General features: G+C 41.0%; 1 long non-coding RNA gene across 1 annotated transcript; it reads left to right on the forward strand.

Annotated features, from left to right (window-relative positions):
* The first annotated feature begins 1,648 nt into the window (after positions 1-1,648).
* On the forward strand, positions 1,649-3,594 carry LOC115494339 (uncharacterized). Its single transcript, XR_003959329.4, has 2 exons — positions 1,649-2,605; positions 2,869-3,594. It is a non-coding gene; the product is annotated as an uncharacterized lncRNA (long non-coding RNA).
* Positions 3,595-20,571: the final 16,977 nt, after the last annotated feature.

Below are 20,571 nucleotides of genomic sequence, written 5' to 3' on the forward strand. Positions count from 1 at the left end.
CCAGTCAATTCTTAACCCAGCAAACAGTGCACCTGTCCAAGCCGTGGGCTGCCAGCTTCTCCAGGAGAGTGCTGTGGGTGACAGTACTGAATTCCAGGTAGACAACATCCACAGCCTTTCCTTCATCCACCAGATGTGTCACCTGGTCATAAAGAAGATCAGGTTAGTCAAGAAGGATCTGCTTTCCTAAACTCATCCTGGCTGGGTCTGATCCACTAGTTGTCCTGTATGTCCTACATGAGAGCACTCAATCTGTTCCATAACCTTCCCTAGCACCAAGTCAGGCTGACAGCCCTGTAGTCCCCTGGATACTCCTTCTGGCCCTTCTTGTGGATGGGTGTCACAATGGCCAGGTTCCAGCCATTTGGGACTTCCCTGGCTAGACACAACTGATGATAAATGATGGACAGTGACTTGGTAAGCTCTTCCACCGCTTCCCTCAATACCCTCATGTGGATCTCATCCAGCCCCATAAACTCTTGTTGTTAATGTATTTATATAAACATTTTTATTATCTTTCATAGGGTGGCCAGTTTGTGCTCTAGCTGAGCTTTAGCCTTTCTCATTTTCTCTCTCTGTGATCTAACAACATCTTTGGACTCTTCCTGAGTTGCCTGCCCTTTCTTCTAAAGGTCAAAAATTCCCTTTTTTTCCCTGAGTTCCTGTGAAAACTCCCTGTTCAACCAGGCCAATCTTCCCTGATGTTTTCTCTTTCAGCCCATAGGGACAGGCTACCTCTGCATCTCTAAGATTTCCTTCTTAAAATATGCCTGGCCTTCCTGGACCCCTTCATTATTAAGAACTGTTTCCTAAGGGAGTCTCTGAACCAGTGTCCTGAACAGGCCAAAGTCCACCTTCCATAAATCCAAGGTAGAGGTTTTGTTGAGCACTTCTTTAATCCATCAAGAACCAAAAAGACCTGTTGCTTTGTGGTCGCTCTGTCCAAAGCAGCCTCTGACCACCACATCTCCCACCAGCCCTTCCCTGTCCATAAAAAGCAGGTCTAGCAGGACACTGCCCCTGTAGGCTCCTTCACCAGCTGTGTCAGGAAGTTATCTTCCAAATGCTCTAGGAACCTCCTGGACTGACTCCTTTCCACTGTTAGGTCTCCAGCAGACACTGGCAGGTTAAAGTGTCCCACAAGAACAAGGTCTAGTGATGGCGAAACATCAGCCAGATGCCTACAGAATATTCCATCTGCCTCTTTATCCTGGTTGAATGGTCTGCAGTGGATTCCCACCAGGATATCTGGCTTACCAGCCTTTGCCCTGATTCTCAGCCCTAGGCACTCAGTCTTATCACCACTATCCCCAAGCTCTGTGCAGTTAAAGCACTCCCTGAGGTACAGAGACACCCCATTTCCTCTTCTGCCTTGCCTGTCCCCTCTGAAAAGTTTGTAGCCACCCACTGCAGCACTCCAGTCATGACTCCAGTCACCCCACCACATTTCCCTGATGATGACTACGTCACAGCTTTCCTGCTGTGTGATGGCCTCTGGTTCCTCCTGTTTCTTACCCACACCGCCTACACTGGTGTCGATGCAATTGTGACTGCTCCATTCTCCTCCAAAATCAGCTTCTATGTGTCTCAGGTCCTGCACCTCAAGGGAATTGTAAGCATTTGAAATAATGGTCCTTGAATCAATTAATAAATCTAACAATTTTCAGCATGCTGCTGAAAAACAAGAGTATGTATGGCTCAGATAAGTTCATGTATGTATTTTGAGACTCAGAAGAGAAGAGGTTTTGAATTAACAGGTTTGAAAAACTGTATGAAGAACATCCTGAGGGCAAATGATCTAACAATTGTGTCATGACATTTTATTTTAGTAAGAAAAAATATTAATTGCCATGGTGAGGTAAGTGATCCTTTAGACATTTGCAGACAAAATAACCACTACCCTGCTGAGTTTTCAATAATTTGAGAACAAAAGCATCTCCATTTAGACACCAGAAGCATTTGACCCTCACAACCCACTGTTGCTATGTTCACTAGGTTGTGCCCATACTGCCCTTCTGGTTTAGTGTTGAAGTGAAACCTCGACTGTCCTAATTCACCATCTGTCAGTTGGATTTGCAGTGTGGTTTTAGCATATTCAAATTAGATTATCTGATCAAGAAACTCACCCAAAAACTCTTCTCCATCCATCCATGCACCATATTTACTCCAGTCTGTAATGGAGACAATAAGTGGTTAAATTGATGACGTCCTTCAGACAGCCTCCAAACACTGAATGATCAAGATTGCTATGAGAATTAAAAGATATGATATCAAAACTTGCAGGTACTAAAGACCAGGTTTGAATTACCCATTCCAGTTTGCACGGGCAGATGTTCAAAAATGTAGGCTGCATTTCGGCATTGGGAATAATTCTCAGTGTTCCTGTTACAAAACTCTAACGGATGTCTCCATCTCATCTGCCTAGCACTACTATAATTTTATAGCTAAACATGTCTGGGTTTTCTCCCTCAACAACCAGTCTAGAATTTCTCTCACAATATTGCAAAGTTGGGTCATTTCTGATTCTTGTTTCCTCTTGTCCCTTTTAGCTGCAGCACTGACTCATGCCACCTTCAGACCGTGTAACTGGTTATCCACATGCAAGGTAAGTAGCCTCACAAACCACATAATGCAAGATCCAAACAGGGTTGCCTAATGCCAAGGTACCTCTTCACCAAAGTATTAGGACACCCTTCCCTGCCCCTGCTTCTGTGTTCACTATCCTGAGTTTTCCCTGCATCCCAGTGTGCTGAATACGGCTATACTGAGCAAAGCCTGAATTCCTTGTGCCCATAGCTCTCCTTCCTTTCTTGTGTTCAACATGAAAGTCTTATCATCAATAATTTTTCCCCAAAATACTTCCCGCAGACTGCCTTAGCCCAGGCTCTCTTGGTCATGGGTTTGGGACACAGCTTGAGAAAGGCTCTGCACTGGAATGGGAAAGCACCGTAATGCTCCTGCAGCAACCACACAGACACGGAGCACAGGTCTCTGCAGCACCAGGTGTCCAAGCACATGGTCTCCAACACAACCTGCAGCAGATCCAGGGGATGCTCAAGGTTCAGGGACCACTGAGAAAGCTCTCTTCCATGATAATTCTTGGCTGCAGCCCTAGGAAGTATCATTCATGGGCGCTCCAGGTGAGGATAATGCAGGGCGTTGTGGGGGAAGACTACTGCAGCTGCCTTCCCACGGCTGCCGTGTGCTAGGCTGCGCCCGTACTTGACCCATTTACAGTTGCCATGGAGAGAATGAAGTGTATGGAATTATCACTCCTCCAACTGCAATGAGATATCATGGAAATAAATATCTATTTGTGAATTTAAAGGGGGAATACAATGAAATAATTATGAAAATCTATGTCCAGTGACTGCTAACAAATATGTATTATTTGACAAAGCTAATCTATCATCCTTTGTTATCAGCAGACTGTAACTCTACCCAAACCAAACCTCTTAAGAAGAAAAGAGAGGAAATTTGGCACAGTTGTGACACCATTCTTTTCAAGTCTTTTACATTCAAAATTCAAATGCTTTTCATCTTAATGGTCTTGCAACACAAAAATGGATTAAAGCAGCATTAAGCCAGAAATCAGATTTTTATGTGCAGTGCAATTTCTTGCAAATTCCTTGAATAGGTTGGTCTCCCTCCCAACAATTAGATTTCTTCCCTCTGTAATTTTGTTGCAGCTACAGCAGCTACTAAAGAGAACAGCACAGTGAAATTGCAACGGAGAGCTCCTTCCAAGTGATACTACTCAGCAAGGTTCCTTAAAGAAAGAAATGCTACTATATAAAGGTTTGTTGAGTTGATAGCAAATGACCAAAAATGTTTCATTTAGGCCTCAGTAAACATTTTATACATGTTAATGATTTTTTCATTAGTTTATTCTCTTTTTCCGCTAAACTGTGAATTTATGAATTTCAAGGATGTATAAAAATGTTAAGCTATTGCAAGCAACTCTGCAAATCATGAGACAGCTCAATTTTGCAAGCTTGGTGGCTGAAGGTAATTTTGGTCAAGCCTCTGGTTAAGGATATTTGCAGCACATAATAGCAATAATTTATTGAAACTATGGCTCACTGAACAATGCTATCTACACTCACACATCAGTGGATGACCCTTTATTAGCCATTTATGCCCATGTAGCTAAGCACACTAATTAGTTTTTATTTTCACTTGTTTAAAGAACTTAGAAGGCTAGCTGGGGATCAGCATTCCCAAACATCACCCGCATTTAGAGGAGCTTAGTCTTATGCTAGAAATCTGAGCCCACTTTTTTTTTCACTGGGTCTTCTGATTATTTTACAATTATGATAGCAGGGAGAGACAAACAAGCTAAAAGAACAGAGTACAAAAATGAAGGCATATAAAGTCTATTATTCTAACCAGAATGTCCCACAAGAAAATGATTCAGGGCTAGCAACCCTGAAGACGGAGGAGGGGAAACTGTGCTAAAGCACATTTGAGTGACACAGACCCAGGCCGTGGGATTGTGAGGGTTTGGATTTGGTTGTGGGTTTTTTTTATTTCATGGTAAGGATTAAAGTAGACAGCTGAAAACTCAGAGGTAGGCAATGTCTTTCATCCATCTTAGAGACAGAGTGAGGTGGCTTGTCCCGCGGTAATGCAGTGCCATCTACTGATTCCTTCCTTTAACAAAAAAAAAAAAAAAAAAAAAAGAAAAAAAAACGAAAAAAAGAAAACCACACTAAATTATACCTTCATGTTAAAGGGAAAAAAAAAAAAACAAACACAAAAAACAAACTAAATTACCCCTCCTGGTAGGGCAGGTGTAATCAGCAGCTGCTGCACCGAATGACAGCTGTCCTGATTCTTACCATGAGCTTTGCAGCACTGCAGCTTACCTGTCACAACTACTGATAGTTAACTACAGCTAAACCCAAAATATTTATTTCACAGGTGAGAAAAACCACAAAAACAGTAGGGAAACTTTTTTTAGAAAAGAAAATAAACCCAGAATGTCTCATCACAGAGGACTTCATGAAATACAGGGATCTCTGGATGCTGGCAGTTTCTCTAAATCTGATTTAACCCCATCCTGTGAGTTGAGGTTCAGGTTCAGATGCCTTCCAGAAGCCACACATTCCCATGAGCTAAGTGCTGGGCTACATGCCGGGAAATTCCACATATTTCATTTCTGCTCCCATTTGGCCTGAAGACACCCATCCCTTTGTATTGCTGTGGAGCTGCCCTTGGCCAGGAGACAGCTGCAGGCTGCACAAAAAGGTGGGGAATGGGATGCAGCTTCATGGTCGTGACTTTGGCAGGTGACCACCACAGCAGGTGCTATATGGGACTGCCATCCCTCACCAGCAAATCTATGTTTCATCTTCCTTATTCCTGACTGAGAGGAAGATGAGTGAGAGGAAGACCAGACAACAAGCCTGGGATTTAGAAGTGCCAAATACACCTCATAGCTTCCCACAGATGGGTTTTTTCCATATTCTTTCAGTGAGAAAGAGCAATTCATAATGCAAAACCAAAGATAAACTTTTGCACATGTTTGATTAAACAAATTTTTATGCACTGGTGCAGCAGTTACCTTTTCCCAAAGATAACATATTTTTTTCCTTAAACTCAAAATACTTTCCTGAATACTATAGTTTGCATATTAGGCTATAACAACACCATGAACATACATAGTCTGAGATGGTGCATTAAAAACAGTGGTGAGCAAGCTTCTAGAATAGTAGAAGAGCAGACCCTGAGAGCTTTAATAGTTCAAAGACGATCTACATTTCCCACTAACATGTAATTTTACATGGCACATGGGAAATAGTACTTTTGCCCTGTTCTGTCCTGGCAAGCTCTCACTTGGATACTATACCCAGGATTTGGTGCCACTTTCATGATGTGTGTGAAGAGATTCAGTGGAAAGCAGTGAACAATGAGAGATCTGGAAAGCATAGCATAGAAGGAAAGCTTGCATGAGGTAATATCACCTAAAAAATATATTTAAAAGCTACTGAAAAGAGAAATAATAAAATTTTCCTGCCCATCACAGATAGGAGGAAGGTGTAATGACCTTCATTCACAGTTAGGAGAATTCAGGTTGCATGCTAGCAAAAAGCACTTGAGCAGCAGAGGTAGAGATAGGAGAAAAGGGTGCCTGAGAGGCTGTGTACTCCCTTCAACCTCCTTACTAACAAATTTAATAGAAATACAGGTATAATTACTCTGGCCACAGGCACAGCCTAGACAAGTTCATGAGGTTCTTCAAACCTTTCTTGCTCCATGAACCTCTGATGTTAAAATTCTAGCCTAGGGGAAAAAAAATGAGCTTCCTTCCAACCATTAATGCAGGGTCAAAATACAAGTACAGCCTGATTCCACACATACTGGTGTAAATCAGGAGGTACTAAACTAGGGGCATTGGAATTACACTGCTATAAAGCCCAAAAAGATGGCCTTTAAGGTCATTAAGCTAGTGGATTTTACTGTAACAAAAGGCAATTTCTAGATATTTTTTGTACATATTCTAGTTTCTTTGTTGTGTTCTATTCTGGGTTTTATAGCCATAATGATATGATCACCTCATTGGCATGGTATCTAAGTAGTGTAACAAGTGAAAAAAATATTAGCCAGGAGAAAGATAAGTTGATTTGATGCCCCTGCACCATATTTTAAACCCACAAATAGAAGAATGGAGTTGAATAGATTATTTTTATTAAACTCTACATAGTAAACCACTTTCTCTGCCATCTGTGGCTAACAGGTTCACACAACTTTCTTTTTTAAACTGGCTAATTTTGTACAGGAAAAGTGTTAATTAAAAAGTAAACCAAAGGGCTTAGCTAAGTCTTCTGTTTTCTCTGTTTACCAGTTGCTCCTCTGTAACAGAGAGATCATAGTTTTCTCACCCCAGACATCTGCTATATGATTCATTAAGATTTGTAGGGTGGTTTGCATATTCCCAAGTTATTAAAATAGATCACAGCAGATAGTCCAAACACTACATTAGAAATTAATTTCCTTTTACTGGACTTTCAACAGAATGCAGAAAATGACTGGAAGATCTGTGGTTTTTCTTCCGAGATGTACAGTCAGCCAGTGTGACTGCCCATGCTGAGCCCAGAAAATAAATCTCTCAGCAGCCTCAGTAGGAATGGGATCAGTGAATAATTTCCCCATTTTTTCTACAGGAAGCCTGAGATCTTGCTGATACAGTGAGCACCCTCCAAGAAGTACCTCTATTTCTGCATTTGCATCTTCTCCCAGTGGATTTCCCTTACGAGTATCTCCCAAGAATCTGGTCTGCCCCTTTGTACATGGATAGACAGCTTTTATTACACACAGGAGTATCTTCCTATTTAGTGTGGAGGGTGAGCAGTCAGTTTGGTTTTGAGGTAATTTACTTATTGACAAGGATCAGCCTAATATCACGTATTGCTGGGTGGAAATATGTTCTCTTTGGGGTAAAGGGGATGCACAGTCTGCCTGGCTGCATGAAGAGCATCATCTCTTGTAGTTGTGATAATATTTAACTGCCCATGTGTGGACACTCTTATGCTAGGAGTAACAAGTGCAATTTCATGTTTAATCCACTTCTGAAGATAAATGCTGAGTGTGAGTAAACTAAGCAGGAAGAAGACACTCATATGCCAGGAGCTGATAAAGCAAAGTTTATTGGACTTAGCACAAAGACAAAGCAAGACATCCTGAAGTTGTGGATATCAAAAGCCGAGGTTCCAGGCATGAACAAATAACCTTAAAACCTTTGACCACACATAAGTAACCTGCAAACCAGGTATTTGGAAGTGTGAGGCAATGGCCACTAACTTACCAAGGGCATCTGGGTCAAAGTGTCCTCACTTTCAACTCTTGATGCCATTGACCCTAGACAGTTTGATTTGTCATGGGTTTACTTCCCCATAGCTGAGAGGGTACCAAGCAAGGACAGCTTCCACTGAACAGTACAGCAATGCTCTTGCTTCAGCAGTGCAATATCTTTGCTGTTTCTCATACTATTTGTTAATTGTGTCCTATAGTTTTGTTCCAGCAAAGCTTCTTAGTTTCCACTGTTTCAAAATACAGTTCTGAAGTAAGGAAGCCTTAACTTTGAATGCCAGATTATGATTTTCATTATTCATTGCCACAACAGACTATTAAAGAGGCATCTCCACCCAGCTAAATGCAAGATTTTGTCTCCAGGCATAATAATATCTCTGGGAGCTGTTCAGCTCTAGTAAGTATTTAAACATATATTTAAATTTAAGAATGCAAGTTGTCCCCTGACAACAGTCAGAATTCTGTTTAAAAGTAAATCACAGACTTTGTTTTCTTTTACTCAATACAGCATAGTTGCTATGGCAATAATCAGTAGCAGAGCACTTGTGGTGAAAGGCAGAATGTTTTGATTGTCGTGTGAAGATTCACACCTCCAGAATTCAATTCTTTTACTAGCTGCTGCTGTTCCTCCTGCTGGCTCAACAGACTGCAGTGAGTCTTTATTAGCTCTGATAAGCAGCACCAAGACAGTAATTGTCCCACTTGCTCTGGAAAGATAACTTACCACTGAAGAATTAACAAGGCCTTCACTCCCTGTACAAACACCCCAAAGATGATACTACAGAACAGGTGTTTAATGTACAACATTCTTCCTTTTCCTTGGAAAGGAAAGCTTTTAATTCACTTCCTCTATAAAGAACACCTGATGGACTCTATTACGCAAATGTTAATCACGATCAAAGCACTTCTAAGAAGGGATATCCAATCCCTGATCATAAATCTGTAGTCTCCTTGTGTGTGCACAGTATGTATTCAATCTTTATCAGAGTTTTATGGAGCAAAGAACAAATATAGTACCAAGTTGTCCACCAAGAACAGAAGAACATCCCCAACTAGTCAGACGGAAAAATAGATATGTGGGAAAGAATAAATGAAAAAATATCAAAGCAGAGAGATTAGCAAGACAGAAGTTGCTGTTTAGCCTTAAGGTCACAGGCAAGATCATAACAATTTTTGAAACTATTTGCTATGTTGAAGAACCTGAGACCTTTTAAACTACCTTGCTTTTATAAGGTGCTCTCAAGGCTGAGCTAATTTTTGGGAATTTTAGGAGGAAAACTTAGTTCCCCAACAGTGTCCTCATGACTCAGTTGAAGCACAGTTGGACTTTTGCAACTTTCAGATATTCCTTCCTCCCTTTCAGTGATATAAAAAAGTCAGATGTCCTTCCTTGAGGTCACTGTAGGATAATTAAGGATCCAGTGTCTTGCTACCACCTGCCACAAAGGCTCATGGTCTTTAAATGCAATCTGAATACAAGCTGCTACAAAAGACAACATCCCCACAAATAGTGAGGTCCCAAGGGTGTCCTGGGATTAAGGAGGCTCTGATGCTCTGTTTCAAAGGTAAAGCACACACAACATCCCTGAAATTCAACGCAAATGCTTCTCTGATAGCAAGAAATGCACACTAAGCCTTTGAGATTATAGCTGTAAAAAAAAAAGGTGGGTACTTTCCTAGCATGTTCCTAGGGAATCTGTATTTATTCTGACAGTTGTCATGTAAAAGGATGGTCACATGTCAATACAGGAAAGTAAATAAGTAAAAAGACTGAGGAGTGTTAGTAAAAGCTACTTCACAGTGGATCTGAAAAGCCACTTTATCTCTGCTTAACTCAGCTGGCTCTGAAATGGGAACACATCAGTGGAAAACTTTTTTGCCTCTGCTACCTATTTTTGGACTTGTCAAAAACATAGCACCTAGATTTTTCCAGTTTTCAGCTGATAAAATGCTTGTTGCTTTTCCCTATATACTTTCATACTGATAAGCTTTTTCATACACAGTAACTGAGCTTACCTTACCTCAGTTAAACTCTGGTTTATAAAGCCTGATATCTATGGTCCATTTAATAATGTTAGAGTCAGGTCTTACACAACTGTAAATGTCTGACACCTTCCATTTACACACTACACCAGTTTTAAGTCTCAGCATAGAAAGTGCAAGCTGAAAAAAACCCCAACAGAATCTGCTGCTAGAAGTGGCTGGACCTTTCCATAGGCATAGGTTGACATACATTTCATGCAAATATCAAAAAATTTGTTATTTCAAAGTATACCACATCTGGATCTGGTCTAGTACCTGAACCTGAAGCCTTAGGTACATGGGTTCCTCACAGGAAAAACTTTCCTGCTAACTTTTTAGTGCTTTGTCCTTTTGCTGTACTGTACTTCAAACTTGCAGAGGCAAAGGTAAAGTAGATAAGAAAAACATCACTGTAAAAAGATGAGCACAAAGGAATTTTTTAATAATCAGAACAGAATTTAATTTTTCGAAGTTGGTGATCTTCAGTAACTAATCAAAAAAAAATCTTACTTATGATTTTAAAATATTTTTGAAGTCTTTCACTGCCTTTAACACTGGACACTGACTCCAGTGATAAAGACAAATAAGCTTTGAGATGGAAACCAATATCTTCTGCTTGTCTAGAGAAATACCTGTGAACTACTTGCTGGGAAATCATCTCTGACAGGCACATAGGAAAGCCTTGTGAAAATGTTCTTCACAAACTCAAAAGTAGAGAGGCCCTCCAGCCATACACCTTCTACAGTTTGAAATGAGTATATATGACCCAGTATGAGAACTTGGTGTTCCTTTTGTTTAAACATTAATCAGCTTTTGCAGAAATAGAAGAGCAGTTTCATTCACTTCTTTTCAATTTATATAAATATTAGATTTCTAAATACATAAAAAATCTCTTTGCACTTCTAAAATTCAAATTACTACAAACCTGAAATGTAACTTCATACAATACTTAGGGAAAAAAAAAAAACACATAACCAAAGCAGGAGGGAAAGAACTGAGACTATTTTCCTAATATATTTGTTCAGTCAGGTAAGTTTTCTACAGCTATCAGCAAATTTCCTTCAAGAACATTTCATTTGCAGTTCATCGCTATTAAAATGCCCCTAAACTTAGTCCTCCTTGCTACGTATTTGCACAGAAGCTTACAACTGTCAGAATTTAGTCTTGCTCAAGCAAAAAAATACAGCACCACCACTCCCTGCAAATTTTTATTTTCATAAAATTTTTGTTGTGTTCAAGCTAAGAGATATAAAACCATCTTAATCTTGCAGACCAAGTCAAACCATTCCTCCAGTAAAGAGCCACCAGGCAGCAAGGAAAATTCCTTTCTTGGCTCAGAAGTTTGTGAATGCTGAGAAGGAGAGAAGACCTCTGCGGGTAGGGGTAGTTCTTCAGCCTCCTCCCATCCCATACAAATCAATCAGCAGGACAGCTCTACACACCCTTCAGGACTGGTTTATATTTAGAAATTAATAAAGAATAAAAAATAGCAAATCATACACCCACTCTGCTTTGGGGAAACAAATGTGCTAATCAACGGAAGATATAAATAATCGCACGATGACACCATGAAACGCCTCATCCGGTGGCTTCAGTGCAAGCCGCTGTCCAGGGGCCAGCAGAGCTGCTGGATGTATTCCATTAGTCTCTTTCTCAAAGAGATGGATTTCTTTTTTTGGGAACAAGCCCAGTTCACCGAGGAGTCATTTTTTCCCCCATCAGCTGAGATCAGTCAGCAGTAACTCATCACTTCTCATCCAGCCCGTGCTCTGCACTTGTAGCTGAGACTTTCCAGCTACGATCCTACAGCTGGCCTGCAGGAAACACCCCCGAACTCCCTATTCATAGGCTGGGAAGGGCAGAGGAAGGAGAGAGCAGGCAATCAGATACAGAGAGATAGGGAAAGTGTGACCTTCCTTTCCCTCCACAGTGACACCATTTTCTCCCTCAGCTTTAACCTTTTAAAAACATTCAAGAAGCCATGTGAAAACTCACAACCTCAATACAATCTAGACATAATAACTCCAAATTTTTAGATGCAAAAGAATATCCGTAGTGCTATGATCTATAGATACTCGGCCAGAGAAGGTGAATGTGACCAACAGCTCCATGGAAGAGCCATTCTGGGTTATTATTCTACCAGTTACAGGCACTTCTATTAAAAACTGGTTTCATGTTTCATTAAATAAATTTTACGTGTTGTCCTGAGAGCAAGAAAACAGGAGTTTTGAGTACCTAGCTCTCCCACAGTCTGCCTTTAGGGAATGTATGAAAAATAAATCTTTATCAGGGACTTCCATGCCCCCTCCCTGCCAGTGAGGTTGGCATGAGGCAGAAGTCATAATGCTTCTAGACACTCATGTGAAAGGACTGAGAAGCCTGGAACATTCAGGTGCTAAATGCACTGAGGATGCCAAGTTTATATGATGGCTAAGCAGGGGCCCAGGAAATTGCAACAAAAGTTACTTGATGTCTTGCCTTGGCTATCCAAAGCTGGCTCGGTCAGTCTACTCAGCTTCACAAGAACTTGCAGGCATGTGACTGGAGGTGTACAGGAACAGAAGAGCAAAATAATGTGATGGGCTTATAGGAGGGAACTGAGATTTTTACTGCTTTCCAGCTGCCTTACAAGAAAAGAGTGCTCAAACGGCAGGCTTGTGCTCTCAGGGTGGTCCACAGCAGGGTGTAAAATTGTTGGGAAGTTTATTTACATGCTCAGTCATTCCCTCTGACCTCTAATAAGAGAAAAAACAGCATGAAATGAGGCTCCAGCTACTGTGAGGAATTGCCAGATAATGAGATTTATGGAAGAGTAAACATGTTTATACACATCCCTCAGCAGTTAACCGCTTTATCGAGCAAAAGACACGCTGCCACTTAAAGGGTTAAAGCAGATTCATAATTAGAAGGGAGACTGCAAGACCCTGGTGCAATCCTGCTGTGCAGGACAAGGAGGAGGGTGGTGACTGTGTACACACACCTTCTTCTGCTCGGAGCAACAATATTTTTATTCACTTTCCAGATAACAGAATCAAAGTATCATAGAGCAGTTTGGATTGGAAGGGACTTTTAAAGGTCATCTAGTCCAAGCCCCCTGTCATGAGCAGGGATACCTGCATTTAGATCAGGTTGCTCAGAACCCCTTTCAACTTGGCCTTGAAAGCTCCCAGGGACTTTAGAGCAGCTATAAATTGCAGAGCTTTTTGTTAGCTGGGCTGTCACTGCAGTCCTGATTCAAGTTAGTGCAGTAGCTCAAAGCCTGTGCTGCCCAGTGCCTTTTTGAGGAGCAGCACAAAGGGAATGGGTTTGATCCCAGCCTTGGCATTAACCTGGCTGCCAGCACCTTTGCTGGTAGTTTCTGGGCACACAGAATTTTTCTTAGTCCTAGCAGGACAGAGATGAGGCACTACTGCAGAAGACACTGCTTGGTCTGCCTCCATTTGGGGAGGAGTGAATGTCTGTCTCTTGGGCTGGAAATTCTACCAGCATTTCTCCGTATTTTACCTATGGTTTTCTCAGAATTAGGGGTGGTGGAGGAAACAACTCTAAATAATGACTACAATGCAAACATTTTACAGTAGAAAATGCACCACCCTAAAAGTGGCACAGAGCCATCATTTTAAATTACACAGGGCAAGAGCAATGCCCCTTTGGAAAGTGTCATTTCAAGGTAATGAGGATGTTGAGGAAAGACTGCGTGACCCTGCCCATATTTATTCTTCCGAATAGGTGGGGATGTGTCACAAATCACTGTTACCAACCCGAGCCACTCCTCATTCCCGCATGGCAAGCTCTGCCTTGCCACCAAAGGACAAAGCACGGCCACCACCATAACTATTTCGTAGGAGCAGTTCACAGCCAGTTTATCACTGTGAACCTGCAGCGGGGAGCCAACAGCGCCAAAAGACAGAAATAGCAGCACTCCCTTTATCACCCAGGGTTTCACAATGCACAACGCTGTGCCAAAAGGTCCATGGATAGGGTGGGGAGATTCCCCTCACCTTTGCCCGGGGCTCATCACTTAGTCTTGATTTTTACAAGAACTGTAAGAAAAGGTTTCTCATTTCCAGGTGTGGCAACATGACCCTCACCTCTCAGTTCAGGATGTGGTCTTTACAAAGACTGGACTGCACGAGATGCATCCTGAGGAAAGGGTGCAGAGCTGCTCTGCGTGACTGCTGCCTGAGACCATGAGCTGAATTAAACTTCTGGAAGGAAAGAGGGGAAGCAAGACTGCCCCTGATCTGAGATATACAGCCACCTTTAAACAGTACTTTGGTCGCACAGTCTGACTGTCTTTTTACCATTGCAGCATCCCACTCAGGGAGAATTGCTGCTCTAAGTGGAAAGTTAAGAGCTGATGGAGCTGAGCTTGGCCAAACTTCCTATTGCGATGGCCAGAAGCCAAGTATTGAGAATGGGCTGAGTCCCCCCAGCTCTGCAGGTTACCCATCCAGAGCAAAACTGTCCTTGAAGGTAAAAAGGCACACATGGATGTTGGAAGAACAAAATGCTGCACTCAGCATCGTTCCTGGGAATAGAGAGCACTTTCCTCATTCACATTTTTCCATCAACAATGTATCTGTCTCCCGTACGAAGAAATAAGAGTTATTACCATTCTGATGTTTCAGATACCAAGTGTTCTGCATGGAGAACTACAGGACCACAAATCATATCTATTTAAAGCACAATAAATTGTTCAGGGCCACATAAAATAAAACCAAACCAAATTTCCCATGAGTTTCATCTGTGAAACCCCAGGAAACTTCCACTTTAGTTAAGAACTAAACAACCCTGATTTGGCACACCTAATGCACCTGCTGCTCTGATCATGCAGGGCTTAGCACATGCACAATCACTACTTTGAGTGTTCACATTTCTTAAATTTAACTCAGAGGTTAGCTAAGTAACCACATGTGGAAAGGGAAAGAGTGCTGTGAATTAATCATAAAAATTACCTGACTTAGCTTCAAAGAACAGAGCTCTTTCAAGAGCACTCAAAATCTAACAGCATCCCATGACAACTCCATGGAGTACAACTCCAGCCCTTAATGGCTGTTTCCTAAAACTAAAATAAATTAAGCTCTGATATTATTTCATGGCAGTGAAATCCAAAAGAAAACTGTGTATTGCTCAGAATATTGCTATAGATTTTTTATTTTCCTGCACACAGATGAGTGTCAACAGTTGCTTTTTCTTTATCTACATGATTTGAATGATCTCAAAGGTAAAAGCCAACACCCCTATAAAAGTTATTTAATTTTCTGAGCTTCACCCAAGTCCAGTCCTCACTTATAGTCTGCTTCTTTACATCTGCTGTTACTTTTAGTATCTTTATTCTTTAGAGGTATAAAAATTGATTTACAAGATTCATCGACAGTGAAGCAAGAACTAACCTGAATTACTGACTTCCCAGTGCTGCACACTGAAATCTTTCATTCTTTCTACCTCAGCTCTGCTCTAACTCATCCCTACCAGACATCCAGCAGCCAGAGTACACACCAGCTGACACCTTTTTCCTTGAGTTCCAGCAGTCAGTTTTCCAGGATGCCTGAAGACAACGTAAATCATATTACTACCAAAGAAAGGAATAAGCAAGACAATTTCAGCCAGGAATATTCTGCCTCTCCCGTACAAAGCAACTTCCTTCTCTGCTGAGATTAGTCAAACTGTTCAGAACATGACTGCATAAGGGAAAAACTACCCTCAATTCACTTTGAAGAAATGTCTTGCAGGCATTACAGTATAGTCTGTCCTTAAATATCCTCAGCAGCAAGAAGAAAAATGCTTCACATTTCCAGATGTAAGATGTGCAAAGAAGGTTAATTAACTAAAGTTCATATACTGCTTTGAAAGTGGAAAGACCTTCAAAGGAAGTGTTAAGAACAGATAACCAGAATCCATCTTTTCCAACCTCATAAAAAGCAGATCAATGCTGCATAGAGCACATACAACAGAGAAATTGTCCATTTGTAGGATTATTCATCTAAGTTTTCTTAGGGCCTAAGGAGTTGCTTCAAAACTGGTATTTCCCAGCTGTCTCTCAGTCAGAGTTGGGATTTCACTACCTATTTTTGACAGGTAACCCAAATGGGACATTGGAGTCAATATGGCTGGAACATTACAACATTTTCTTCAGTATTCAGGGCTCATAGTTTTGATGTTTAAAAAGCAGATATCTGACAGCTCCCTCAAAAAGTAATTTTTTCTGTATCTGTCCAAATACATAACAGCCCAGCTGAAAATGCTGTTTCTGTTGCACAGTATGCCCATTAAATAATTCATGTCACTGACTAACACTGGTGAGAAGTGGTATGTAGCAGCAAAACAACAAGTGAATCTGAGTACATGACAGCACATTTCTAAATATTAATTAGGAAGGAATGAATGAGCATATTTAAAAATCAAACTGAAATGTACCTCTTGCTGTATTTTGTCCTTATCATCCTTACATCCAAACTGCATGAACTGCAATATCTTAGCCAAACCTCAGGACGAACAATGGGAGGAATTTCCTCCCCCAGTGGTGAACAGCTACATCTCTCAGGCAAAGAAGCACAAATTGCTTTGGTAAACCATGTTCTAATTCCACTGTGGAAAAGAGGCATTAATCAGACCCTGAGAAGAAAAGTGAGTCTTAGGCAGGATGACAGCAAAACCAGAAGCAAACCAATGTCAAAGGTAGACATTGATTTGTATCAGCTGAGAGGAATGTGACCTCCTGCAAACCCTTGTTCTCAAAATAAGGTAGTTTTATTATTTGGATGAGTGGATGGTGTTAAGCACTACAAATACATAGCATATTGTCCTATAGAGAGCTCAGGAATCTAAAAATCTTGTTTGCTTTCAGGCAGCTCATGGAAAGAAACTGAACAAGGACAGAGTGACAAACTGAATCTCAGACCAGAGTGAGATTTTATTTGGAAGTACTTAGATCACTACCTCAGCTTGCCCTTCTAACTGAAGCACCACACTATGGAAACTGCATATCTGAACAGTTATGCACATACACACACTTATTTTTTAAACATAAAGCAAAGGTTTCAAAACATATCACCAACAGAGGAAGCAGCCTGAAGCTCCTTGCAGGGGTCAACTGATTAGAAGAATCTCACAGCGCTGTAACAGCAAATTTCTCTCTGAATCACCAACAAACTCTGGTGCATGTGGCTCTTGCAGGATGCTGGTTTTCACCCCTGTCCCATTTGACTCAAAGCCACAAAGGCCAGAGATATATTTGACCATCCAAAAAACCTCTCCACACTATGCATTTGAATAGGCAAAATGACAACTCTGGAACAAAATGATTAACTGTAGGAATATAATTATGGGTTACAAAAGTATCCTTTCCATCCTCTAAAAGCTTAGTGCAGTTCTGGAAGCAAACCAGCACAGGAAGGAGGCAATTTCCTAATCAAACTTTTAAGGTTATCTTATCAAACCTACTCAATATCCTCTACTTGGAAAACTGACTCCAGTGTCTCCTTGGAAAAGAGTGACTAAAATACAGCCATTCAGCAGGACTGAAATTACCTTCTTTCAGCTAATATGTACTCATGTGATATTTCACTACATGGATATTTCACCACAAAAATCCCAAAGAGAATCCCAGACAGACATTCTGCTGTTTCCACCAACAAACATTTTGGCATTAATCCTATTTTCATCAGTGAAACACAGTCAATTCACTGCAGCCAAGTAAGTGTAAACAAATCAGTTTTAAAAAATTAAGGCAACATTAGGAAATGTTCCTTTTCTTTTTTTTTTTTTTTTAATAAATCAACCCTTGAAAATGCCATTTTACAGCTGCAGAAAATGTGACTTTGCCTGACTTTTTAGTTAGGTCAGCCAAACTTGAAGGAAAAGATGAAATCTCTCTGTAACCAAGGATATACTACTACTTTAATAAGCACTATTCCCAAAGGAAGAGAAAATCCAATTACTAAAATGGTAGCATAATCTTTTCATTATTATTTCAGGAGCTCAGTGTTAATTGGACAAGTTTAGCACCCTGTGAATGAATGTGTGTCCTCATTTCACAATAAATAGTCTGTAATTACTTCCATTTCTCTGAAACCAGGAGATGGCTCTCATTACCAATACCCTGGAAGAAGCCTTTTGTGGGCTTGAGTAATATTACAAACCCCTTCATTAGCATATCTAGGTACCCCACAGAAGCTCTTACACACAGAGAAATGTTCTTATTTCTTCTTTCATGTTACTGCACAAAGGCCCCACATACCTATGGGGGAGCTGCACAAGTGCTTTTGCCTCAGCCTCCACTGCAGCCCAGCATCCGTCTGTCACCTCATGTCCCACTGGGCTCCTGGGACCAGGCACTCCTGCCTTCACTTGAGCCAAGCTACAAGGTCCAGCACACCTTCCCAAAGTACAGGACAAAAACAGAGTAGTAGCATCCAGCTGAGAAACCTTGGCCTGATCCACCTGAGAAGTCACAACTTCCATCTTCCTCTTTCCACCTCAAACAACTGCCCATCCAGGACCCTTGTGCTCCTTTCTGTGGGGGCATCTGCATTTTCTAGGATATTATTAAGGACACCTGGTGCCAGAGAGAAATCCTACAAGGCAGGCTGTGCTGTGTTTAATTCATCACCCACCAGAGAACACACCTGTCAGGTGTGATCCACCACCTCCTGTGTTTTAAGAGACAAAACTTGATCTTCCACACAGAAGCCCAGGAGTGTGCATCTGCTCCTCTGGACTCATCAGTGACCCCTGCAATTGCTTTCTTGCACATGAACACACACACGCACACACACACACACACAAGTTGTCTTGGTAAAACAAGTGTTTCTGAAGCCAAAAGATGTTGCAACGCATCATCCAAGTCCCACACTAGAAGGACTTTTTTTCAGAATTTGGAGTAATTTTTCTCCTTCCAAACCTCTCTGTTGAAGAGAGCAGAAACAGATGCACAGCATAACAGTAATGTTTTATACAAAGGTAAAGATTATTTGCAGATTTAGCATAGTTCTTATTCTCTCCAGCATCATGCTGTTCTCCTGTTAACTGCAATGATGTGGCAGAGCTCAGGCTGAGTTCTGTACTGTCAGGCTGCTTTGACTGAACTGGTTTTCTCACACTGATTGCACTTTTCCCTCATAATCTCCAAATCCATTTCAGCTGCTCCTTTTCAGGAGGCAGCACCATGTACATAGCTTCTGGCTGCATAACTAGCCTTCAGCGGCATTAAGATGCACCCTGTTTAACCAGTTATAATCTTGCAGGGCTTCCCTCTTTTTCTCATCATACCCCAATCTTCACCTAAATTACAGCTGTTACCAGCAGAGATTTGATATAGTCTAGAAAAAAGCTTTGTGCATTGTTGTCCCTTAAGTACAAACATCACTCTACAAGCACAAAAACAACTGCTTGGAAAGGAGGGGAACAGAATTCAATGAAGAAAATGTCCCAGAATTTCCTGCAACTGTTGTTGGTTTCCTTTATTCATTATATTTAGCTTTCTATAGAATATTTAATTACCATCTAGGGTGGAAAATGAGAACCTGGTCTTAGTCTAAGACTAAGAAAATTTAATTCCATTTTCATTTTCCACTCTCCCACCACACAGAAAATCCACAAATTTAATAAGAAGCTTGAGGACAAGTATTTGGACACTTCAGCCAGCATCCTTTCTGCACCTGAGACAGGTGTTGAGCTCAAACTTTAAGTCTGAGCAAAAACTGAAACCTCAGCCCTGAAGACAAGCCTGGAAAGAAACTCCTCACAGTTCCCTCACAATCCCACTGTCTTTTTTTCCCCTTTTTCCTTTATTTGTTGTTGTTACTAAGAGGAAAGTCTTAAGTATCTGACTCTGTCTGTGAAGTTGAATCTTAAGGTACAGCTTTCCGAAGTTTGGAAATTCAAAGCTTGGGGTTTAAAACCAGTCTAGCTTACATTCTTGATCTGCACACTTAGGCATGAAACTTTCTCTGACCCAAAAAGTCAAGTCTGTTTTCATCCCTGAGAATTTTACAAATACGTTTTGCTTTGCCTAACTTACAAACACTGTGGGAACATGGACATAGCTTGATTTGAATATAAACATTAGAGCTGATGTGTCCCCTCTCCAGACTACATGCAGCATGTAGTTGCTTTCAGGCATTACACAATAACTGGGTACAAACATAAACAGGCTGAGAAAAGATCTGAAATAGAACAGAAATGACCCTATGCTAACTGAGAGCTGTAAAGGACGGCAAATTTATTAATACTTCCCCATGTAATCATCTCACACCAGTGAGATAATCTTCTAGTGTTAAACTGAACTGTACCCACTCCATCAGTAAGAATTAACAGATGGAGCAACTCTTTGAGATTTACATAACAGTAATTAAACAAATCCTCACAATGGCCACATGATTTCATGCTCAAGCCAGGGCAGTCTACAAAAAAAAAAAAAAAAAAAAAAAAAAGCTTTACTGTCATGTTGGAAAATTCCAGAATGTGTAGCCTGAAGAGCTCTGCAAAAACCATCAGCCTCATAACTTGGATAAGCCTGCCTTGTCCTCCAGGATATCCTCTTCACTGTCCACTTAGAGTGAGAGCAGAAAACTCAGAAATAAAGTAGCTGTAATAGACACCTTCATTATCTGTAGGAAGAAGTCCTTGGACTGCTTCATCTGTAGATGAGACAGTTATCCATACATGTTGCTACACTGGAAGTCAGTCTGAATAAAAAACATGGGAAAGCTTGTAACTCTTAGTATACAGAAA

This window comes from Taeniopygia guttata, chromosome 3 (assembly GCF_048771995.1).
Source record: "Taeniopygia guttata chromosome 3, bTaeGut7.mat, whole genome shotgun sequence".
NCBI classification, from domain to species: domain Eukaryota; kingdom Metazoa; phylum Chordata; class Aves; order Passeriformes; family Estrildidae; genus Taeniopygia; species Taeniopygia guttata.